The 26115-nt window shown below is 43.0% G+C and overlaps 1 protein-coding gene across 3 annotated transcripts in view; it reads left to right on the top strand.

Annotated features, from left to right (window-relative positions):
• The first annotated feature begins 7274 nt into the window (after positions 1-7274).
• Positions 7275-26115, top strand: part of jade2 (jade family PHD finger 2) — a 202354-nt gene continuing 183513 nt past the window's right edge. Inside the window, exon 1 of one of the 3 annotated variants that reach the window (XM_062970359.1) lies at positions 7275-7371. The gene's annotated coding sequence lies outside the window, so the exon portion shown is untranslated. Of the gene's footprint in view, positions 7372-7438; positions 7566-7591; positions 8316-26115 lie in introns of those variants that run through there. The other 2 variants (XM_062970360.1, XM_062970358.1) reach the window with 2 other exon arrangements.

Raw genomic sequence — 26115 nt, 5'->3', positions numbered from 1 at the left:
AGGGATTTAGGGTGGGCAGCCCCATTCTTCTGACATGAACAGAATTCTGGGAAATGTAGTTTAGGGCAGGGCCTTTTGAATATTCTGCTACAGAGGTCCTTGCCTTCCTAAACTACAATTCCCAGAATTCTGATTGCTCCAGAAGACTGGGGCTGCAGTTTGGGGTTGAAAATTTTCAACAGAGGAAGGCTATAGAATGGATGAAGGGACAGAAAAAACAGAATTCTCAAAAACTTACTATAAGTTTAAGTTTTAAGAAATACACAGAAACAGAACGGACCTTCAAAGAACACATCATTCTCTCCTGCAGACACCACAAAATACACAGAGGAAACGTTGAGGGGAGCATACAACATCAACTTTGCAGAAAGCCACGTGATTTGGCTTTCTTCTTCTAATTGGCTGACAAGGAAAAAAACAGCATACAGTTGCCTGCCCCCTCCCATCCCAGCCCACACTCCAGACAATTACAGAGTGTTGCATGGGGGAGTTGGGTGCTCCGAAAGTTTCGAAGGCTTGTGTTTTGATTCGTAAATGCTTAGGAGGAGTCCTTTCCGATTAGTAATTTGGAGATTCGTATTCACAAATTATCCAAATTTCTGAATTACGAAATGGAGCACCAAAAGTTTGCACACCCCTAGTAATTACACTGGTGTAGTGCTCTAACAGGAATTCTGGCCATGTCCACCAGGATGCACAGTATATCGCCACTAAAGTACAGTGAAACGGGGTGAAAATTGTTTGTTTGTTTGTTTGTTTGTTTATTGTAATTAGATCCCAACTTTGCCTTGTATTCAGATTTGGAGGCAAGTACCTGGTATTTTTTGCCTGGCATTTTATCCTCAGCGAAGTAAGTGTTCAGTTCTGCAGTATATAAAATATCATAATTATTAATACATCTCTTTCTAAAATTTTCAAATGCAGAATCCTGCTTTACATGTGACCAATGGGCCACATTCAAATTGTGGGGTCATTTCACATAGATGATGTATATTACCATTTCTCAGTGACTTCATGGATGGTTGAAAGTCTAGGCTGTCAAACCTTATTTGGGTAGATGAAAATTGACTTTTGTCAGCCCCATTCTTGTTAGAAAAAGGCCTCTTTAATATTTTCATACATTTTCTGGTTAACTGTGTTCATTGGCTATGCCAGAAAAGCATTTTGAAGAATTTATCTTCTATATTATTAGATGATCCCTTGGTCAAGCAAAGTATAAGTGCAGCTCATTTAGAAAGATACATTCATCTTTTATATGAAAGTGGCAAGTGGTTTTGTTCAGCTGTTCATATATTGTGATAGGATACTTCTGTTTCAATATGTTGTTTTCTAACAGAGTAGTCTATTGGTTTTTGAATATATGTGTGCGTAAACACACATAGAAGCTGTATTATATTTATTTTTCTATTTGTATTCTTGCATTTTGGTTGCTTCCTTGGATAGATTTGCTCTGTAAGGCCTCTTACAAACATTTAAATAAATAGAAACACTGCTAATGATCAATAAAAAATATAGTGTCTGAAAGAAGCCGCACAAAGATAATCTATATGATTGATAAATTCTTTGTCCTCAGTAAAAACAACCCCAGCTGGCAAGCCTCGGGAACAAGACAAAATGCAGGCCATAAGTCTGCTCTTTCTTTGTTTGAGGAGTGTGTAAAGCATCTGTTCAACAGCTATATTCTCTTGTCCATCCAATCCTTCATCCTGTCATAATCTAATGAGGATCACAGCAACTCACTGCCCTTCGATATTGGGTTCCATATGCCACACACTGAGCAACCCGTGTTTATTATTAGTGCTTGTAGAGTCCAGTAGATACTTCTAACATACGTAGAGTATGATTAATTTTAATCACAAGTACTCATTACTTGCCATGATGCATACATATTCCCACCAGTATCAAAAGTAGCTTTCCTCTATTTCAGTTACTGGGCTGCACAAATGTGGATTTGCCCATGTGTTGTTATACTCACATCTTACTAGTGAACTTTCCATCTAGTTGCGCATTGGCTTTGGGTCACATATTTTACTGAATGTATATTGCACATTTCTCTCAAAGTGAGACCTCAGGTGTAAAGTGAGACCCACAGCTCTTCATTAGTCATATTTGTATCCCACTTTTCCTCTATTCATCACAAGACAATGCAAAGACCGTTTTATCCTCACAACAAGTTTCTGAGGCAGATCAAGTGTAGACTGGGAAATGGAAGGAAAAACTAGCCCAAGGTCACTCAGTGAATTTCCTGACTTGGTGGGGATTTCAACCGGAATCTCCCAAGTCTTACTCTAATCATTATACCATGTTAAGTCATATGCTGTTAATTTTTTCTTTATATGTCAGGAAACATCAAGTCTGTCCACAGGCCAAAATCAAATGCTTCCATGTGAGCTGGCAGTTCAGAGGATTGAACATGGGGCACCTTGGGAAGCAGCTGACCACTCCAGTCTGTCATAGTAACCAGGTAGCATAAATATGTGAACAGTGAAGGGCAGGCTAACCAGGCGGTGTCATGGCTTCTGTTGCCCTGTTGTACAAAGACAGAGGAGATCCTCCACTTTGCATGTAGCTCCTTTGCTTGATTCAAGACACTTAAACCCAATTTCACAATCTCTAAATCTATGTAGGATACTATCTAACAACCATATTGGTTGTAAATCACATCTGATATACTTATGTGGGAATACGGGATCAATAAGTTGGAGGCGACTTGATTTGTTGAGTGCAATGCACTGATCTGAAATGGGTTATTCTTTCAAATAATATCAAGATGATATCCTGCCCAAGAAAGGTATGCTGATTTTGTAAAAAAAAAAAAAAGGTGTACTAATGTTATATGGAATATCTAAACTTAAGTGTAAAAATGTTATACAGTGTTTGAATACTATAAGGAGGATTTTCATTCCTTTTTTCCTCGTGCAAGTTCTAATGATAGAATTACTGGAAGATTTATGTCCATGGTGGGATGTTCGAAAATGGCTGTAGTGATAGTTCATGCATTTTTCTAAAAGTGATAACTCCCTTGAACTCTGTATCTACTGTAAGGCATCCCAAAATAGTTTTAATGTTTAGCTTCAACACACTGAATAACTACCTCTATCAGTTGATGTGTAGTATATTTTTAGAGTGAGATACTGCCTTGCAGCACCACAACAGCCACTGCCTGGGAGAGAAAATCCAACATCTGAACTGACTTTATAAATTAATACAAGATAAATATAAATTCTGATACAGATCTTTACTGTACTTAAGAATTCACAGTAATATTTCCCATCTTTAAGATTAAGAAGAAAGGCTAAGAGATAACGTACCTCCCAAGACAAGCCAGGGTGTTATGGTAAAGATAGGGTGCAAGCAGTGCTCCCCCAAATCCTATCTCTTACAAGTTACAACCACGTTCCAGGGTGGCAATGGGTGGATTCATGTACAGTACCATAAAACACTGCAGTTTGAATGTTGGGGAAAATGTAGTCATCATAGTATTTTCTAAGCACCATGTTGTGAAATTGGTTCTTTTGTCACTAATGAGGCTGTGTTCATACTGTAGAATCAATGCAGTTTGGTACTGTCTTTAACTGCTGTGGCTTAATGCTACAGAATCATGGGAGATGTAATTTTGCAAGGACTCTGTCCCTCTATGCTAGAGTGATGGCTTGTCATGAAGCTCCAGATTTTGAGATTCCAAAGTATGGATTCATAGCATACTTTAAAGTGATGTCAAACTTCAGGCCTGCTCAACCTGTGGCTCTCCACGTATTTAGGACTTCAACTTCCGGAAGACCTAGCCAACTTGTCCAATGGTCAGGAATTTTGGAGAACTGATGTCCCAAATACCTGTGAGGCCACAGGTTGTGCAGGCTATGTGAGGGCTAGGCCAGCTTTTCTTTTTTATCCCGGAGGAGCCCCTGAAATAACTGTCACGTCTGAGGGAATCTCTGCATTAAAAATTATCATATCTACGGTGCAAAAGAATGTTTATTTTTTTGCCAGTCTTTTACAGAACAATACAATTCCAATAACTATTGGTTGACAAACCTTAGTCTAGATAATGGTGGAGTGTGGAGTATGACTCTAGAGACCGGGGGGGGGGGGGGCATCTATGCTGTAGAATTAATACGGTTGGCACCACTTAGGGTTTTTCCCTGACATTAAGTCCAGTCATGTCTGACTCTGGGGGTTGGTGCTCATGTCCATTTCTAAACCAAAGAGTCACTGTGATTTGTAGACACATCCAAGGTCATGTGGCCTGCATGACTGCATGGAGCGCTGTTACCTTCCTGCTGGAGCAGTACCTATTGATCTACTCACATTAGCATGTTTTCAAACTGCTAGTTTGACAGAAGCTGTGGCTAAGAGCACACCCTGTTCCCAGATTCCAACCGCCGACCTTTTGATCAGCAAGTTCAGCAGCTCAGCGGTTTAACCCTCTGCGCTACTGGGGGCACTTTAACTGCCATGAAATTGTAGGATTTATAGTTTGGCAAGGCACCAAGCACTCTGTGTCACAGAAGGCAAAAAAAAAAAAAAACGTGTAAAAGTGCAACTCCCAGCATTGCATATCCTTGAGCCATGGCAGTTCAAGTTACATTGAGTTGCATTCATTCCCCTGGGTAAAATGAATTCTCCCAGTCCCTAGTTGCCAGATAGTAATCTGTTCAGCATCTCACTCGCTTCCCTGGCCCTGTGATACGCTGTTTGCACTACCCCTTGCCCAGTCCTTTTATAGTTAATTGTTGTTTATTCGTCCAGTCACTTCCAACTCTTCATGACCTCATAGATAGTGAGTAGGCCTTTTTTAGTACTCCTGACCACTGGACTCCTGAACCTCGCCTGTTGGGAGTTTTGATGTACATATATATATGTGTGTGTGTGTGTGTGTTTTATCAGGCTTTTTCTATTTTATGATGTGTTCATTTATATTCATTTTTAGTCATTATTTTATTTGTCATCGTTTTATTAAGTTACATTTAGGTTGTTTATATTGTCTAATGTGCCTTGTCTTGATGTATACTGTTTGTTTGTTTTTTCTTTAGGCATTGAATGGTTGTCATATGTTGGAAACCGCCCTGAGCCCCTTTGTGGAGCTAGGGCAGTCTAGAAATATGGAGCCCCAGATGGCACTTTGGGTTAAACTGCTGAGCTGCTGAACTTGTTGACCGAAAGGTTGGAGGTTCGAATCTGGGGAGTGGGGTAAGCTCCCGTTATTAGCCCCAGCTTCTGCCAACCTAGCAGTTTGAAAACATGCAATCTATGTGAGTAGATCAATAGATACCACTCTGGTGGGAAGGTAACGGCGCTCCATACAGTCATGCTGGCCACATAACCTTGGATGTATCTATGGAAAATGCCGGCTCTTCAGCTTAGAAATGGAGATGAGCACCAACCCACAGAGTCAGACACAACTAGACTTGATGTCAGGGGAAAACAGTTACCTTTCTAAATAACATTTATATTTATTATTGACACAAAGACAGAGCATGACACAGCAAATGAGATATATCGCGTTTCCCTGAAAATAAGACATCCCCTGAAAATACGACCTAGGGGAGGTTTGGGGGAATTGCCAAATATAAGACATCCCCGAAAGTAAAACCTAGGAGGGACACATGCTTTCCCCTCCTTCTCCTTCCCTTCCTCGGCAGCAACAGCTCCCTCTTCCTCCTCTGCCAAGGAAGGTGAAGGAGGGATAAGTGCGGGCCTTTCCATCCTTTTCATTTGCATTGCATGCGAATTCCTCAGTGGAAGAAGAGGAAGCAAAATAAGAGCTAGCGTGTAATTGGGAGCAAAAATTAATATAAGACACTGTCTTATTTTTGGGGAAACACGGTATATGCTGGATTCGCATCACAGAATCACAAGTCGAATACTTCCCAAGCGTTTAGGATTGCATTATCATCATCATCCATCCATTCATCCACCCTAACTGGATGGCCCCCCCAAGAGGGTCTTCCTCCAGGGGCAAACCAGGAATGGGCAACTTGGAAATCCCTGAACAGACTCAGAAGTGGAGTGGGCAGATCAAAAGACAACTTGGCAAGGTGGCACTACCTGGAGGAATCCTCCACCTTGTGTGACTGTGGAGCTGAACAAACAACTCAGCATATGTATGCTTGCCCACAATGCCCTGCCTCATGTACGGAGGAGGAGTTGTTTAAAGCTACAGACAATGCGGTTGCTGTTGCCCGCTTTTGGTCCAAAACTATTTAGTTGCCTGTGATTTCTTTTCTTTTCTATTTTATTTCCATTATTTGAAATGTATTTGCTGTACCAATGCTTTTGACACGAAATAAATATAAATCATCATCAGATCCAGCTCAGGATTTGAATTCCTGCTTGGCCCTAAAAACCCACTTCTGTACTAGTCACGGTCTCTCAGCCCCAGGAAACTCTGAGCCAGGGCACACTACAAAAAGCCAAGCCTGTTAGAAAGCAGCACTCGCTCTTGAACCCAGGCCTTGAGCTCTGGAGCAAAGAGCTGCTGAGAAAGTTCAGCGGAGAGGCGCGCATCAGCACCCAAAGCCCCAAATATTGGCGGAGTCCAGCTCCACGAGGGGGAGGCGGGTTTCCCGAGGGGACAAAGGTTCCCGGCGCACTTCTGGGAAGAAGAAAGAGAAGCAACTGTCCTCCTTTCTGGGGGTGTGGCCAGCCGTTGCAAAGGGACGAGGGAGAGCCACCGCCACCAGCGCGCTTTCCGAGCCGCCTTGTTTGTGCATCATCCCAAGGTCAAGGCGAGCACGGCAAGGGGCGGGAGGCGGAGGAGGAAGAGGAGGGCGGGCCCGGCTCCTCTCTCTCCTTCCTGTGTCAACTGTGCAAAGTTCTCTCCTGTGTGTCTGTCTGTCTGCAAACCGCAGAGATCTTGGGGAGGAAGAGGAGGGAGGAGGGGAGGGCTGGAGGGATCGCAGCGAGAGCCGGGCGTGAAGTGGGACAAACCGGCGAATCAGGAGGGAGGGAGAGAAGGAGGGAAGGCTGTCCCTCCAGGCTCGGAGCGCGCCTTCCCCGCCTCCTTCCTCTTGGCAGGACGAAGGAGCAAGTGCTTCATAACGGCTCCCGGTCGGGGTGGGTGGGTGTGGGGAGGGGGACACACACCTTGGGCTCCCCACACCTCCTTCATGTGTTTCGCACCCCAGAGAGGCGAGACCCACATAACTTTGGGAGCCCTGCGCTTTGCCCCCTTGGCGCACTTCCTGGCCGCCGCTGCCCCATAAGCCCACCTTCCCGCCCCTCTGCCCGGGGTCTCCCTGCAGCCAGCCCTCCCTCCCTCCCTCCCTCCCCGCCAGCTCCACCCCCGAGCCCCGTCCTGCCCTCCCCTGGCTTCGGCTCCGCGCAAGACGCGTCTTCTTTTTTGACGCAGGAAGAAATGGCAAATTTGAAGTACGTCATTAATATGGCGCCAAAAGATTTGGTTAAGTATAAGCTCAGGATTATGATTATTATTTGGGAGAACGGGGGGCGGACGGACACACGCACACCCGCGGATCAGGAGCCTGGCGCAGGGTGAGCTCCGAGGAGGGGAAAGCGTTGCACCCCCGAGGAAAGGAGCCCGGAAAGTGTGTGTATGTTTATGTGTACGTATTCGCGCCAGGCTGAAGATCATTGCGAAAGTGACCTGATCAGGCTTGTCGAGAGGGATCGAGAGGGAGAGGGCAGCAAAGGCGAGCGAGCCTGGCTTTGGCGTGTCTCCCTCCCTCTCCCTCCCTCCCTCCTCTCTCTGAGCCCTTTGCAGCTGCCCAAGGCGCAAGGAGAAAAGCAAGCGATGGGGACTCGGCGCATCGGAGGGAGGTGAAGGCGAGGGAGGGGAAGGGGAGGGAAGGGGGAGGAGGAGGAGGAGGGAAGGGAGAGAGAGAGGCAACACATGCCCAACACAATCAGGGATGGGACCCACGTCTGCAGCTGCACCTGGACCTGCTGCTCGCCGGGAAGAAACAACCAGCAAGAAAAGAAGACATTGAAAAGGAACGTGGAGAAAGAAAGGGGGGAGAACTCGCCAGCATCCTTACTCCTCATTGAAGAAGAAGTCGTCGCTTGGCCAGCAGAGGAGGAGGCAGAGCAAGGGCCAGTGGCAGGATTTTCGGGAGAAGAGGGGGAAAAGTGGATTTAAAAAAGAAACCGAAATACGCAGGATTGTGCTGGAAGCCGAGCCGGGAGGATTGCGTGTGTGGGTCTGCGCCCATGGAGTTACTTTGTCTCGGCTCCTGAGGGGAAAAGAGGGGGGATGCTGCGCCCCGTGGCCGCCCAGGGAGCCCGCCCTCGCCGACGCCCCTTCGCCTAACGCGGCCCCGGAGGACGACGCCCGCCCGCCCGCCCGCCCGGCCAAGGTAACAAGCCAGCGGGAGCCTGCCCGCGTTCCCCCTTCGCCTTCCCCGCAGCTTCCCTGGGTGGCTGGCTCCCTCTCGCTCTCTCCTTCTCCCTCCTGGCGTTTGTTTGCTGCCTGCAAAGGAGGAAGGCGGGGTGCGTGCGAGTGTGCTGTTGCCTCTTCCGACCTGGATGGCGATGGCGCATGTGGGTCCGTCCTGCTTGGAAGAGGGAGGCGGCGGCAGCAGCAGCAGGGATGTAAACAACCAACTTTGGGAAGCTTCCCTTGGATTAATGACTGCGGCAGGAGACGGGCCCAAAGGTCTCCGAGGAAGGCGGGAGGGGGCGGTTAGGAGCCCCCGGTGGCGCAGTGAGTTAACCCAGGCATGGGCAAACTTGGTCCCTCCAGGTGTTTTGGACTGCAACTCTCACAATTCCTAACAGCCGGTAGGCTGTTAGGAATTGTGGGAGTTGCGGTCCAAAACACATGGAGGGACCAAGTTTGCCCATGCCTGGGTTAAACCCTTGTCCCAGAGGACTGCTGCTCGGGGAGCGGGGTGAGCTCCCGCCTGTCAGCTCCAGCTTCTTGCGCGGAGGTATGGTCAGACACCCTGGCGTCCCCCTGGGTAACGTCTTCGCAGACGACCAATTCTCTCAAACCAGAAGCGACTTGCAGTTTCTCAAGTCGCTCCTGACACGGAAAAAAAAGACGGAGGTGGGCCAAGCCTCCAAAGGAGGAGAGAATCGGACTGGGTTTCCCTGCCTGGCAGAGTGGGATCGGGCTGGATGGCCTCTTCCAACTCTCAGAGCCTATGTGAAAGGGAAAGAGGTGTGTGTGTGTTTTGGAACTGCGATGGCCCTTAGGGTCTCTTCCAACTCTCGTGATGAAGAGAAGGGGAGAGACAGAGAGAAGTGTGCTGTGTATGTTTTGGAGGCAACGAGGAGCGACACGAGTTCCGTTTGTGTTGATCCGCAGCACGTTTCGCAGCCTCTTTTCCGCGGCGCCCACATGATCGGAGCCTCTCACGTGCTGCCAGGGTCGGGGGCTGCCTCCCAACGCTCCCCTCGGATATAAACAAGCCTTCCCTTTGGACAGAGAGAGAGAGGAAGGCGGGCTCCGAAGGACAGCAGGAGCAGCAGGAGCAGCCGCCTGCCTGCCTGCCTTCCTTTCTTTTCTGGGGCGCTGGTGGCTTTGGCAGCGCGGGGCGGGACTTTGTGGTCTTCGGGCTGGAGAGATTTGGGAATGGAAATGTACAGGCAGCGGCCGTCAAGGGAGCTGCGCGGCAGGGAGGAGGAGGGGGCGTGGCGCTTGTTTACCTTCTCAAACTTGCCCCGCTCCCTCCGAGGGGGGGGTCGTCTCCTCCTCCTCACCCCCTCCGTCGCTGCATCACTCTCGCCTTCTGCTGGTTTTTTTCCTCTTCCCTTCCCGGAGAGCCTTTGCTTCCACTCAGCTGGCCTGCATTCCCTCACTGGCTTTGCACTTGACTGCCTTCTTGGCCAGTATTGCAGTCTATACTGTACCAGGCATAGGCAAACTTTTGCCCTCCAGATGTTTTGGACTTCAACTCCCACAATTCCTGGCCACGGGCCCCTTCCTTTCCCCCCTCAGCCGCTTAAGCTGCTGAGGGGGGAAAGGAAGGGGCCTGTGGCCAGAAATTGTGGGAGTTGAAGTCCAAAACATCTGGAGGGCCAAAGTTTGCCCATGCCTAGTCTATGCTGTAGGAATAATGCACTTTGACGCCACTTTCACTGCAATGGAACCATGGGATGGGTAGTTTCACAAGGTCTTCAGTCTACTCTCCCCAAAAGGGCTGGTGCCTCATCAAATCCCATTGGACATTGAGGCATAGCAGTTCAAGTGGTGCCAGACTGCATTATTTCTAACATGTAGATCAGTGCTTCCCAACCTTTTTTTGACCACTCCCCAACATTAGTACCAAAAGGGTTATGAATCAATTTTTTGGACAACTTTAGATTTGTTTTGGTTATTTGGGGTGCTGATTCAGAAAATTGCATTGGATAGACCTCATCAGCTCTAGTTTCCAATACAGAACATACGCCATCCAGTAGTCACCATCTGCTCACCACACAGAAACCATATTTAAGAATCTAGAGCTGATATGGTCTATCCAATGCAATTTTCTGAATCAGCACTTCAGATAACCCCAGGAACAGGCCTAAAAATGAAAACACCAAGAAAAAACTTTTTTTGTTGGGTTGTGTTATTATCCGTAGTAGTAACAGTGAGGCCGTGCACCATATTTTAGTTCTTGCAGACCACTGGTGGTCCATGGACCACAGGTTGGGAACCACTGATGTAGATGCACCTAGGCTAGGTTTTCCTGGGCTCTGGTTCTCTTGCCCGGTTGCAATCTCTCAGGCAAGCAGCCTCTCTCAACTGCCCTTCCCATTCCCCCCACCCCATCCTCTCCCGAGAGAGGTGTCCAATGTGTTTCCCTTTCATGCTTTAGAGAGCAGGTAGTGTTGCCAAAACCCAACACTGTCTTAGAATTAATGCAGCGTGACAGCCATTGAAATGTCATGACTTGATGCGATGGAATCCTGGGAGTTGTAGTTTAACAAAGCATTGAGCCTTCGTTGACAAAGAGTGCTGGGCCTCACCAAACTACAACTGCCAGGATTCCATGGGATTGAGCCAGGGTGGTTAAAATGCTGACAGACTGCACTAATTCTGACAGGGTGGAAGCAGCCATAGTTCAAGGTGGGGAGTGGGGTGAGGAGAAGGTTCATCCTGAATATGGATGAAAGTTTCTTCTTTTTCTTTGCTCTTTCTCATGTGTTCTTTTTACAGCAGGTGACATCCTCTCCCTCCCTCCCAGTCCTGAACACCTTTCTCTTAGCTACTCCTATCCTACCGCCCAACTCCTGTCCTACCTCTCAACTCTTATCCTACCTCCCAACCCCAGGTGGCGCGGTAGATTAAACCCCGTGTGGTAGCCAACCTGTTGACCTGAAGGTTGAAGGTTCGAATCTGCTAGACGGGGTGAACTCCCATCTGTCAGCCCTAGCTTCCCATGCAGGGACATGAGAAAAGCCTCTCAGCAGGATAGTAACACCTCTGGGCATCCCCTGGGCAATGTTTTTGTAGACTGCAGATTCTCTCACACCAGAAGCGACTTGCAGTATGCTCACAATTTGTGTCTGACATGATACAAAAGTCCAAGTGGACTTTTTAAAAAGCTGGAGGCCGGGGGTACTAAAGTTATGTATTTTCCTAGTATTTAATCCCATTGAGAATCAGATTAGTCCAGGGATAAATAACAATGCTAGCCATGCTGGTCCCTAAGGAAAACAAAAACAAAACCCACAGCTAGGCAATACATTTATTAAATCCCATTGATAAAGTTTGCATGATTATTTATTAAAATATTCAAATCCTAGTCTATATTCAACATTGAAATGATTCTGAAGTTTAAACAGCTTGACCAAACTTACAACAACTTGAAACAACAGTTGCATCATCTCCCCATCTAGTTTATCACTTGGTAACCTTGTCTCGTCTGCCTTATGTTATGTGTTTCTTTTTCAAACTATGAGGCAGTTCCTTTATCTACAGGCTTTCATCTCTCCTTTCCATCAGTGGGATTGCCTTGATGTGGAGCCCCTGGTGGCACAGTGGTTTAAAATTTTGAGATTCTGTACTTGCTGACCAAAGGGTTGGCAGTTCGAATCTGGGAGCGTGATGAGCTCCCGCTGTCAGTCCCAGCTTCTGCCAACCTAGCAGTTTGAAAACATGCAAATGTGAGTAGATCAATAGGTACCGTTCTGGCAGAAAGTTAATGGTGCTTCATGCACTGCTGGTTAGAAATGGAGATGAGCACCAACCCCCAGAGTTGTAACACGAGTAGACTTAATGTCAGGGGAAAACCTTTACTAGTCCCTTTACATCCATCCCTCAGAAACATTCTGCACGACTGTGCCTTCCTGTTGGACGAGCACCCTTCTGTGCTTCACTGGGATCTGCTCACCTCTTCTGATGCCATATGCTTTCCTTTGATACCTGCCCTTGCCTTCCATTGCCGGCACACTGAAACCCTTCCCTGCGTTTAGCTCTCGCTCGTCTGCTCCTTGGCAGTCTTGTCAGCCCTCATTGGTGCTCATCCCCTTGGCTTTAGTGGTGTGTGCGCCCCCCCCCCCAAATTATTTGCAGCAGCCAGTGTCCTTTTTGCCAACGCAATGATGCCCCTTTCGTTGCCTCATTTTAGAGAGTATGAATTCTTGGACAGGAGTCCTGAATATGATCTCTAAAACTGCTTGGTGGATTCTGGGATATCATCCAGAAAGTAATGTGTAAATAAAAATGCATAGCAGTGTCTATGTTAATTGATGATTAATCTTGCATCCCAAGACAACTTCTCATTGCCTGTTTCTCCCTCATTAGCCTCCTCTACCACTACTTTTTGGGTAGTCTCTTTTTCCCTCTGTCTTCATTCCTCACTATAAGTTGCAGCCAACTGTTCTTGTTTGCCCCAATGTGCCTTCTTCATTTTTTAGTTTGCCTTGTGTTCTTTTCCCTTGACTTTTGAGGAATTAAATTAATAGAAAGAGAATAATCTGTACTCTGTCCTTTCTTCTGTGTGTGCTTTCTTATTTTATTTTATTTTTTCAGTAAAAAGGCGCCAACCTCCAGAAGGTTGATTTCTTTAAATGGCTTGACAGACTGTTGGGGGCTTCCCAGCTGTCTCTCTGAGATACAAATTACTCTCTTTGCAGTCTACCCTTTAATATTTTTTAATAAATCAAATGTTCACATTTGAGAGTACTGTACATTTAATAGGATTTTAATTTTGGGCTTTTACATTCAGTTTGGATCTAATTGGCTGTACATACAGCAGTTGGATCTGTTTGTTTGATTCCATCTTCAAAATGGCATTTGAAAGTTGACTTTAGAGACCTTTATTGGAAGAAAAGGTAGCTGGTTATTCTTCTAGTTGTCATTAAACGAACTCTAAAGTCTAAATTCAGAGCAACAAGAAACAAATCTTGACAGCAAAGTCTTTTGGTTCTGATAGGACAACAGTTCACTCAGTTTATTGCTGGTGTTAAGCAATCTTGGCCTTAAGAACTACATTTGACCTTTAAATATTTGCTGGCTTGAGTTAAAGCATATTTGAGACAGAATGAAAAACAGTTTGAATACAGTTTATTCTTCTGCAGGAAAACTTAACTTGCGTTTTGACAGCCAAGGCTTGAAACAAAAGGAAGGTAAAGTTATCCCTTGTTTATAATGTTTGGTTTTACTCAAATTTCCCCTAAAGTTCTTGCCACAGGATCCATATTCCAGAGCAGCTGCAGATGTGTGCATGAGATCAATTATATGTTGAAGTGGATGGGAATTTTGATGCTACTTAAAATAAGTTTTGGCAAGGGCAACTTTTATTATGCAAGGATGGGAAAAGCTACACCTGCGGAAACTGCCTTGTCTGCATAATTATTGATGATGCAAAAACCCTCTTTCTCTTTCTCTCTTTTTGGCTATAGTCATCTGAATACATATGGGCCGCTTACTGTTTCTTTTCCAAAAACTAAAGCCAGACTGTCATGTTTATCCTGCTTTGACCTTAACGTTGGGGTGGGTGGGGTGGTACCAACAGGGGCAGCTGTGCAAAGTTAAAATGAACTTAAAGAAAGTGGAACTTTTCAGATCATTTAAAATAGAATATAAATTATAACATTCTTGAAAACTGGAGGTAAAAAATTGTGGAGGCAAAAGACTGAAGTATATCTTAAGGTTAGCTGTCAGCCACATACAAGGCAGCTGCTTTTCATTTTTGTCCAGATGTGGGCTGTTTTGGACAACAGTTGAGATGCTGTAAAGGAGAAAAATTACTGGTGCAGTTATTGCCCTTGAGTTAAATCTTGAGGGATTGCTCACTTGTGCAAGCTCTATTAAAAGTTGTAGTCAGAAATTAATGTCACTCCCTTTGCTATTTGCACAGTCAGCAGTGGGCTTTGAAAACTAGTTGCTTAATAATTTGGCAAGCTGCATGTTTTCTGATGGATGTAAGGATCCAAAGTTAGGGTCTGGTGTATGCACAGTACTAATTTCAAGGTTACACTTATTGTAATGCTTGCATGTTTGTTTACTAGCTATATTTGCTCCATGTTTTCTCCAATGGACTACAGATAGGGTAGTTATGGGTGTTTTCCTCCCTGATTTAAACTCACAACCCTGTGAGTTGGTGGTTGCCTGGCAAGTATCAGACCTGATGAGTTCTTGAGCTGGACCTCCCGAAGTGCCTTTCTTTGTTTCACTATATTTATTTGGTCTCCACTGTGTTGAGACAATATAATAATAATAACTTTATTTTTATATCCTGCCTCCATCTCCCCACAGGGACTCGGGGTGGCTAACATGGGGCGAAGCCCAAATATCCACAATAAACAAAATAAAAATAACATTTACAATAAAATGAACACAATAGACATATAACATTACATAGATTACATAGTGTTGGTTGTGCCAGTTTGCTCTAGCAGTTTGAGTGTTGGTCTCCAGAAGACCAAGGTTCAAATCCCTTCTCAGCCATGGAAACTCACTGGATGACCTTTCCTAAGTGATACTCTTGGTTTCAGTGGAAGGCAGTGGAAAATCCCACCCGAACAAATCTTGCTAAGAAAACCTGTATGTGATCTAATTCGGAAATGATTTGAGGGCACACAGAATTGAGAACAATTTTGGTAGCACTTATTTTTTTCTCCCCATTAATTAGCAGGTTAAAAAGTGAAGAGAAACAGAAAGATGACATAACTATGCCTAATGATTGAAAGGATCTAGATATGGAAAAATGCAAAACAGACAATGTGAACACAAGAGAGTTTTGTTTCAAAATCAAAAGAGATTAGAAGTTGATCCAGGACGCAAGATAGTAAGCATGACTACAGCAAATAAAAACAATAACGAGCATTTAGATTGCAACAAATAGTTGGTTAACCCCTTGGTAAATGCACATGTGGCATTGATGGTTCATGTAATGTCTGAGTCCACTAGCTCTGATAGATCCTACCTTGGTTCGTTGCACAGCTCAAACATGGAGCAAAGTAGATCCATGTTTGGGCTGTCCACTAGTTGCTTTCTGGATATATGAAACTGATTTCGAATAGAAGATGTGTGTGAGTCACAGAGTAGGGGGAAGAATATGAATTGCTTATGTGTGTGGTTTCAGGTTGCCTGTTGGTTTATGGTGACTTCATGAATTTCATAGAGTTTTCTTAGGCAAGGCATACTAAGCTGTGGTTTTGCTTTTTCTGCTGAAACGTAACATGGTACTTGTTGGCACCTGCTATCCAAGTACAAATCAGGACTGACCCTACTTAGCTTCCAAGATCAGACAGACTGTTGAGTAGTGATTTCTTAAAATGGTCCAACAGTGAACTTCTTTCAAAATGACATGTTCATCCTGCAGCTCCTCTTAGATATAGATGTGTGTATACACATATACATACACATACTGTACATACACTAGATACCCTAAAGGCACTAGATTCCATCTGATATTGGAAGGTAAAATGTGTATGACCTATTTCTACACTATACATTTTATTGGAAGTTAATAACTTTAATTTAAAACCTTTTGTGTCATTCATGCACAACCTGTTCGGTATAAATGTGTCTGATGCTGGAGAGTGCAGGTCATCAGGATATTTTGGGTACATACGGCAGACATCATTTACCTACTATTTCCATTAAGAGCCCACACACAGCTGATTGATATCATGCAGTTATAGTACAGTGCCCTTCCTTTGAAATATTAGATGTATAAAACCTGACCCTTGATGTTGAAGATGATAAATAGGTAGACTGAAAAATAACCAAAGCTTTTGGCTTGATGCCATGTTCCTTTCTTTAAGGCATATTTCTCAATGAGGACTAGAAATTTCAAAGTTGAAAACTGGAATTCTCAGATTTCTAGTGTGAGCACGTTCATATTTGCTTCACAGCTATGCCGCAGAAACACCCTATGCAAAGCAACTACTAGTGTATACAGTGCACCTATATTTGTGGCACATTCCTAGACTGTACATGAATACACAAAACATCACATAATAGCTGGCCCTCTTGAAATGAAGGATTTCTGGCCCAAGAATACCATAGTGTTATGCTGGAGGATCTAGAAAATGCCTAGAGATAACATATTTTGCTGGATGTGATTATACAAATTGCAGATATTGGTCCTATGGATGCAAGAGTCTTACTAAAGTCAGTGCTTAGTGATGCCAATGTTAGAATTCCTTGCCTGTGTTCTAAAAGAAGGCAAGATAATAGGAAACATTATCATCCTCTCCTGTGTTTTATAACGAACAAAGTAAATAGAGTGGGATTTGAAATCACAGGACATAGAAACTGTATTTTTTTACCTGCTGTTTCTGACCTCTTTAAGTTGTAGGGCACATGGTGCTGTTTTGTTTTCATTATCTTCTGTGCAACTATGAGTATTAGTTTGCTGACTGGTTTGTTGGAGGAGACAGTTGCATAGTTTTGTTGGGCCCACTCCTTTGCCTTCTTAGTTTTGTTTACATCCTCCAGCAGAGGGCCTGCTGCACAACTGCAGCATCTCCTGGAGTCTGGAATACATTCACAAGACAGGATATTCCTGAAGAAAAGACAAGTGTCACTCACCTTTTGAGATGTGTTCTTGGGCATTACATCTTTAATGGAACATTTAGTATCAGAGGAAGAAATGACGCAGTAGCATCACACAAAAGAGCGGTTCACCATGTCTCAGCAAACTTTTCATTCAGATATGACAATACACACTTGTGAAATGATACATCCCTCTCAAATAAGTTTTGGATAAGTAAAAAAAAACCATTTTGAACCTTGTTATGTGGCACTTATTTCCAGGAAAATATGCAGAGTGTAGCAGATTTATATAGCAAGTATTATAATAACTAGAGAAGAACTAGGTTTTGCATAACAGCTCCATGACATCACTGACTGTACTGACTGAGAATTACAGTTCAAATAAAGAAACTTTTCCAAGCTCTGATACTAAGGATAGACTATAATAATAATTGCTGGATCAGTTCCAGGCATTAAATACGTATTGAACCATATTGTTGCCTTTTATTGGCCTCAGAGGATGAGAGCATTAAAGCACCCAATCATGCATATCTCTAGATGATTTCGGTAGGGCTATCACACATTTTTGTAGTAGATGGATTCCTGAAAAGCTGATGATTTCCCCCAGTTTCTTCTCTTGCAGGGAGTTACCTTTCAGTACCTGAAACATTCTCAAGACTTTCTCCTTAATCTGGTTGCTTGATAGATTTGCAGTATAGTTTGTAGTTTGAGGTATTGAATTTATTTTTATTCATCCAGCTCTTCTAGATCTTGTGAGAGGTGAGTTTTGAACGACAACTCCAAGTATTCCATGGACATGGGCTGTTGGCTGGAGGATTCTGGGAGTTATAGATGTATAAATGTAGCTTCTAAGTTCTGCTATCTTCTAGGTGAGATAAAGATTTTCCCTTGACATTAAGTCTAGTCATGTCCGACTATGGGAGTTGGTGCTTATCTTCATTTCTAAGCCAAAGAGTTGTTGTCTGTAGAAGCCTCCAAAGTCATGTGGCTGGCATGACTGCATGGAGTGTGGTTATCTTCCCACCGGAGCAGTACCTATTCATCTACTCATATTTGCATGTTTTCGAACTGCTAGGTTGGCAGAAGCTGGGGCTAATAGTGGGAGCTCACCCTGCTCCCCAGATTCGAACCACTGACATTTTGGTCAGCAAGTTCAGCAGCTCAGCAGTTTAGCCCACTGACCCACTGGGGGCTGCTATCTTCTAATTATTAGAATAAATGTCCTCTGACTCTTTTTGGATGCATTCTTACTCAAATTAGATATTCGCTCAGGAATAACTTCATTTTCTTGACAAACGTGCATAACTGTCATGCTGTCTTCCAGCTAAATCAGAAAATCTCATTCCTTGTTAGGGGCCAGGCCTGTTCACATAAAAAATAGGAATTGAAATAAATATTAAACTTCCTTGCTAATCTAGCTGTATTAGCTTAGATTGTGAATTGGCTGCCACAGTAATGTAGCAGAATCTTATGAATCTTTTGAGTTGAAAACTAGGAATAAATGGAGAAGGCAAACTCTGTACATTTTTAGGCAGCCGGGAGAAATTCTGTAACAAATCTGTGGAACAAACAGAAAGAAATGCACACAGCATGTTCTTCAGAAGTACTCTTTGTGTTGGCCTCAAGGTTGTGTGAGATCTGCCTCGTACTGCTGGGCAAGACTGGACATTTAAGGCCGTGTCTACACTCAACCAATTAATCTGGTATAAAGGGCTCTGGAGCTGCCTCGGTGCAGCCCAGGAGCACCCCAGAGCTTTTTAAACATTCAGATGGATGGATGGGCAGGGGCCACATTGGGACTGATACTGCTGCATTGCTGGCCACAAGTGCTTGTGGTGAGTTTCCACAAAACTGAATAAGTCAATAAGGCATAAAAATTGCACCTGTTCCTACTGCATTGGAGGGATGGGATTATTGGTCCACCACATTATTAATTTGTGAAGCACTTAACTAGTTTAGTATTTTCTCTACAGGTTTATTTGCAGTGGTTTTCCAGACTTTTTCCTTGCCCAAGTGGGAGACACCAGAACTTGGGTGTAGGACCTTGTTCATGGAATGCATGAGCCCTGCTTCTGGCTATGAATGTTCTAACGTGAAAAAAAATCTGAACATATGTTTGATACTGTCAAATAAATAAACACACAACTAGTTATACGGCCACACAGTGGGCTGAATGTTGTTTGAAGCCCTTTCCGCATGCTCCATGAGACTTGGAGAAACTGAGCTACATGAAAGGAGTGTGCACTGCTAGCTTTTTGCAGGTGGAAGAGGGGTCACACACACACACACACAAGACAGGTTAATAAATAAGCGTTGGAACTAGTGAGGAAGAACAAGATTCACACCCTCAGCACACTTTGCTTGTATTTCTATCAGTTTAGTTTTAAAGGCAGGCATGGAGTGTTTTATGCATACTTTGGGCTCTTATTTTATCATTTGTTTACCTTCAGCAAAATCCCAATTCATATTAAATTATGTAAGTCTGTTCTTCAAACCGGGTGGAATGGGGTTTATATAAAAGAATAACCTTGAAAGAACAACTTTTCTGCAAGGACTTTGAGGGCAAGGAACAAACCCTAACAGACTCCCCTACACATTTTGTTGTTGTTACACACTGCCTGGTGTAAGATGCAGAATGTGTATTTTTGTCATACCCCAGTGCTTTCCTCCACACCGCCTTAATCATTCATTATAATAGTAGACACTTCTCCTGCTTATTTAAACATCAATGTCCCAGAATTTCTGAATTCCATTGTTAGCTGAGAGAACAAGAATTGAAATGTTTGAAGATAGATTGCTAGGAGGAAGTTATTGGTTCAGGAAGAGAATTCCTAAAATGCCACTGGGGGTGCTGTTTTCTTTTTTCATTTTAATTCAGGTATGTAGAAAGAACAAATGGGGAAATTGTTTTTTTTAGGCCCAGCACAACCTGAGAGTTCACAGAAGGCAGCATGTGCTTCTGCCCTGCCTGTCATAGGATAAGAAGTCACTAGAAATGGGAAAACGTGAGCCCAAGTAGATATCCTGTTAGTCAAGGCATTCCATAGCCAATAAGGCTTTCCTGCAGTTGGCTTTCCAAAGAAGGTATTTAAATAAATTAGTGATTTTAAAGATAGAGATTCCAGTCACACTTTGGAGTGGTTTAGGAATTTGCACATTACAGCTGCTGTATAATTCTCTCTTTCATGTTAAAGAGTGTCGCTCTGGGAGAGACTTTCCAGTCAAAAGTACGTTCTATCTTATTAGCATCTCATTTTATTCAACTTCTTAGTGACCTGCCACAGGGGGGATTTTCTGAATTCGCCTCTTGCAATTTGCGTTGTCAACTTAAGAGTATACCGGTACATTAAAATGAAATAAAATAAAGTGAGCAGAACTTTGAGGCAATCACATTGTGGAATTGTAATGCTTCTATGACATTTTTTTTCATGTCAGGAGTGACTTGAGAAACTGCAAGTTGCTTCTTGTGTGAGAGAATTGGTCATCTGCAAGGACATTGCCCAGAGGATGCCCGGATGTTTGATGTTTTACTATCTTGTGGGAGGCTTCTCTCATGTTCCCACATGGGAAGATAGAGCTGACAGACGGGAGCTCACCCCGGATCCCGGATTTGAACCACCAACCAGTCGATTAGCAGTCCTTCCGGCACAAGGGTTTAACCCATTGCACCACCGGCGGTTCCGGGCTATAAAGCTTATATCTGTGCTGGTGTAGACTATCTTGTCAAACTCTGAAGTAACATAAAGGAGGACTAGCCTAGAATTTATTTCTGGAACTTGTCAGATCTCTTGAATATACAGTAGAGTCTCACTTATCCAACTCTCGCTTATCCAACATTCTGGATTATCCAACATATTTTTGTAGTCAATGTTTTCAATACATTATGATATTTTGGTGCTAAATTTGTAAATACAGTAATTACTATGTAGCATTACTGCATATTGAACTACTTTTCCTGTCAAATTTGTTGTATAACATGATGTTTTGGTGCTTAATTTTTAAAACCATAACCTAATTTGATGTTTAATAGGCTTCTCCTTATTATCCAACATATTCGCTTATCCAGCATTCTGCCGGCCCGTTTATGTTGGATAAGTGAGACTACCGTACCAAATAACATCATGCCCTCTGAAATGTTTTCAGGCTTGAGAGGCAGATCTACTTGATTAGCATGGTGAGTGCTTTTGTATGTATATGTGTTTATGCTATCATCATTCCTTTTCTGAAGCAAGTTTAGACTACAAAAATTAAGTGGGGATGTTTCTAGCAAAGGCTTTTAGCAGGAAAGGTTACCATATATATGGTTGTATATAAATCAACCTCACATATAAATTGAGGACAGCTTTTGGTGCCAAAATTGTGGATTTTGATAGGACTCATTAAATTAAGGGTCATTCTGCAGAGACAGAAAAGCACCAATGCCACCTTAGGTGGCCAGTTGTCTCTGCTGGTGCCCCCCCCCCCCCCAAACATTAAAAAGGGCAGAAGTAGCACTACAGTTGAAGGAGAAGAGCGTGGGGGATTTTTTGTGCTTTCAGGTTCTCCTGGGATGGACTCGGTTCTTGCCTTTCCCCATTGTATTCAGAAAATGGCATTGTTCCTTTTTAAAATAAGAGTTAAGGTGCTGTACTCACATTGACCAGTGGATAAATTGACCAATTTTTTTAAATTAGAAGTTCTAGACTTGTACATGAATATACAGAGTAGGTGAGAATTCAGTGTTAGGCGTATAGGAGGCAACCTCCTATTGAGCCAGACCATTGGTCGGTTTAGTAGGCCATTATTGCTGACTTTGATTGCAGCAGGAACTCTCCAGTATTTCGGATGATAGTCTTTCTTAGGCCTGTCCAATCCTCCCTCTTGGTGGTCTCTCATTCAAGCATTAGTGAGTTCTTTTCATGCTTAGCATTGAAAATTAGGCAAGATAAGGTGTGTTTAAAGCAGGCATGGGCAAACTTCAGCCATTCAGATGTTTTGAACTTCAACTCCCACAATTCCTAACAGCCTACTGGCTGTTAAGAATTGTGAGAACTGAAGTCCAAAATACCTGGAGGGCCTAAGTTTGTCCATGCCTGGTTTAAGGTGTTGCGTTGACTCCTCTTTGAGTATGTATACATGCCTTCTAGTTGTTTGTCAACTTATGGTGATTCCTTTAATTACATAAGACTTTCTTAAGTGAGGAATACTCAAGAGATGGTTTTGCCAGTTTCTTCCTTTGAAATATAACCTACGGCACCTGGTATTCATTGGTGGTTTCCCATCCAACTACCAGGAAAAAAATAGCCTCCTCTCATCTTCTGTTTAAAAATTTCAGGGCTTTCCAATCAGCTGGGGCTGAAAATGGCCTGCTGGACTGGATGACATTGGTATGACCACACAAGGAAATTCTCATGTCCTCAAGTGAAAGTTGTTAAACATAGCTGTTCTGAAGAGGGGGGGGGGGGGTTCTTGTTGGTTGACATAGTCACTGCCTGAGTGAATGACACAGCTAACATTGAAAGCAGAGCAAAGAATGCATGGAATGTCATTTCGCCTGCTGGATGGCATAACATAGTAATCTAATCAGTGGGTTGTGGTTATTTAGAGACTCTGGGACTACAGACAGCATTTAAAACCTGGCAAGATTGACTCAGCCATTTTTCTGCCCAGTGAAATGAGACTGCAATGTAGGTTGCTGTTAGGATCCTTCTGTGGAGGAATGCTCAGCATTAAGCTTCTTTTGGAGATATAAAGTATGACCCCCTTATTCATGAATTCGGTAGCCTTGGTTTTACTATTAGCCAGCCCCATTTCCACACATTTGCCTTGTAGTGTGCCATCTAGCAAAGAATCATGATCAGTGCATAAGTTGAGATGCACAGAAAACCAAAAGTGTACCCTATCTGCAGTTCTGTTTTTACATAGATTTTGAAGAGTGCTGTAGGAGAATTTTAAAAACATTCTTTAAATATTTATTTTCATTTTGTAAATGGGGCATATGGCTCAGTCCTTTACTAGTTGGGGGCACTGAAATAGAGGTGGACATATGTCTGCCTGGGATGCTATAGTTTAATTCTCCATTTTATGTTCTGTAGGTGGACTAGATGCACTCCAAAATACGATGTAATCTCTGTAATGCTCTGCATATGTGAGACAGTTGAATTTGGTGAAGTAAAAACTTAGAAAAACTACTACCTTCAATGAAACAAGAGTTCCAATAATTTATTAAAGCTGTGGATGAAGCATACTCTTACCCAGGAGACCTCATCCTGAAACATGTAATCTGTAAGGTTACAGATTACAGTGCATGTGGGGTACCACATATTCTATTTTAGAATTTGTCTTTTAGCAGCAAACATATTATGTGACATACGGCGAGCCAGTATTAATCAGCCATATGCTCCATTTACAAAATAAAGATAAGAATACTAATCTTTTTAGAGGGTTGTTGAGTGTTGGGATAATGTCCACAGTGTACTTTAAATGCTTGTGGTAGTTGTTTTATACACACTTGTCCTTTCTATATATTTTCACATACTTTGCACAAGGAAGAATTGAATTTTTGCCTCCAATCCGGTTGGTGCAAAGACAGATGGGGAAAAGGCTTTGACAGCATCATTTTGTAAATGATGGATATGAAGAATATAATTACAGAAATGATAGAAAATAAAGTAAAGTACCTTAGAAAAGCCTTTGCTAGATCATTTAGTTTCTTTATTTAGTGATATGATACCAAGAGGAGGATCTCCCTGTGCAGTAGCTGCTCTGGACATTTCTCTGTCTGCAAGGGCTCCTCATTTGGTTCAGTGCCAGAAATACAGTAGAGTTTCACTTATCCAACACTCGCTTATCCAGCGTTCTGGATTATCCAATGCAGTTTTGTAGTGCATGTTTTCAATATATCGTGTTATTTTGGTGCTAAATTCGTAAATACAGTAATTACTACATAGCATTAATGTGTAATGAACTACTTTTTCTGTCAAATTTGTTGTATAACATGTTTTGGTGCTTAATTTGTAAAATAACCTATTTTGATGTTTAATAGGCTTTTTCTTAATCTCTCCTTATTATCCAACATATTCGCTTATCCAACGTTCTGCTGGCCTGTTTATGTTGGATAAGCGAGACTCTACTGTATTTGCATACTTTAGGATGTGTATACAGAGCTTCCTGGTCTTTAGAAGAAGCACACATGACACATTCGTGCAAAATAACATTGAAAATATCTGGATACAGAAGGTAAACCTGTTTGTATGTGCATGGTTGTAAAATATAAAAAACTTGGCTCCATAGAGTGTTATAGGTCTGACTTCTATCAACTAGATTTTTCCTTTTAATGGAATGGCATTAAGTATCATCCATATGTGTTTGTATTCCAAGAGACTTTTAAATGCCTTCACAGAAGCTTATGAAAATCTTACTTGGCCTCTAACTGAACATTGAGAAAACCAAAGTGCTTTACCAGCAGTTGCCAACCAATGCCTCTGCAGTGCCAGAAATAAAGCGTCATGGTGTAAAGCTAGAAAATGTTGGCTATTTCCCTTACCTAGGCAGCCACCTCCCCACAAAAGTTAACATTGATGCTGAAATAAACACCTCCTGAACTTTGTGAGTGCAGCATTTTCTCGAATGAATCAAAGAGTGTTTGATAATTGGGATATTCATAGGGATATCAAGATGCTTGTTTATAAAGCTATTATCCTTCCAACTCCGTGGTACGCCTCCAAAACATGGACCATCTACAAATGTCATTCTCAACTTCTGGAATGATTCCATTAGCTTTTCCCTTGAAAAATGCTGCAAATCTCCTGAGAAGACAGGTGGACAAATGTCAGCATGCTGGAAGAAACAAAGACCACCAGCCATCAACTTTGTTGGACTGGCCATGTAGTCCAAATGTCCAATCACCGTCTCCCAAAACAGTTACTTTACTCTCAATTCAAGAATGGAAAACAGAATGTCGGCAGACAGCAAAAGAGATTCAAAGACTGGCTTAAAGCAAATCTTAAAAATGCGCCAACACCAAGAACTGGGAAGCCCTGGCCCTTGAGCGCTCTAATTGAAGATCAGCTGTTACCAAAAGGCTTGGATTTTGAAGAAGCCTGAATAGAGGGTGAAAGGGAGAAACATGCCAAGAGGAAGACACATCAAGCAAACCCTTGTTGTGACTGCCTTCCATCTGGAAATCTATATCCTCACTGTGAAAGACCACGTGGATCCAGATAAGGTCTCTACAGTCATTACAGATCCATCGCCAAGGCTCTATCCTTGGAAGGCCATCATAGTCAGCCACAAGGAATAGCCTATGATGATGAAGAGAACTCAGAAAATGTCTCAGTCAAATCTTTCTACATACCCTCTTAGTTCCAAATAAAAGTGATGGCTTTGTGTGATTATGTGACTGCGTATTTTAAAAAACTGAGCTCTGTCCATTTCACGTTATGCATTTATAGCAGTATGATTCCACTTTTAAGTGCTGTGGCAGCATCCTACAGAATTGCGGGGCTTGCAGTTTATAAATCTCAGGCAAAGAGAGCTTGTATTCTGTGGAATGTTGGCACAGCAATTAAAATATAATCATAACATAATTGCATAATGAGAAAGCAGCAGTAAATAGGAAGTTGTCCAGTTGACATTTCTTTCCATGAACCATCTTCAGTTCATCTTCAGTTTCTTTTCCTCACCTTAATCTCAAACAGCTCTGAAGTGCAAGATTGGTTTAATAACATCTGTTCCTCCTGAATAACTGGAGAGAAGTATTGATGTAGCCATATTGTCAAGAAGTAATTTTAATCATGTTTTGACAGGGCAATTCTTTACCACAGTGTTGTCAGTAAGATGTTTATGTTACTCTGCTATTATTATCCTTCGAAGCAGTATGGTAAAACATTGCACATGTGCTGGAAATGAAGGCAGTGCTTAAGATTTTATGATTTAGTATTTACGGGAATTCCTTTGTGAATTGTCATCTTCTCCAAGGGATAATAGCATCCTGTGGTCTTGTCATCAAGTGCAATTTTTCTCTAATAGCTCTTGTGAATGAACCACAAATACAACTATTTTCCACAGTTTTCTTGCTTTTTTCCTGGCTTAGTTCTAGAGAAAGTGGGTTAAATGGTGATTTGGAGAACCTCAGTCTTGTGGGTTAAAGTTTATTATGGTTTTCTGTGAGATAATTTTGAACTTTTGTGCAAAGTACATTTGTACTACTTCCACCTGAATAACGCTAGTGTATTTTC

This window comes from Anolis carolinensis, chromosome 2 (genome assembly GCF_035594765.1).
Source record: "Anolis carolinensis isolate JA03-04 chromosome 2, rAnoCar3.1.pri, whole genome shotgun sequence".
In the NCBI taxonomy this organism is placed as follows: Eukaryota; Metazoa; Chordata; class Lepidosauria; order Squamata; family Dactyloidae; genus Anolis; species Anolis carolinensis.
The sequence above is the reverse complement of the archived record's forward strand: the minus strand, read 5'-3'. Positions and strand labels throughout refer to the sequence as shown.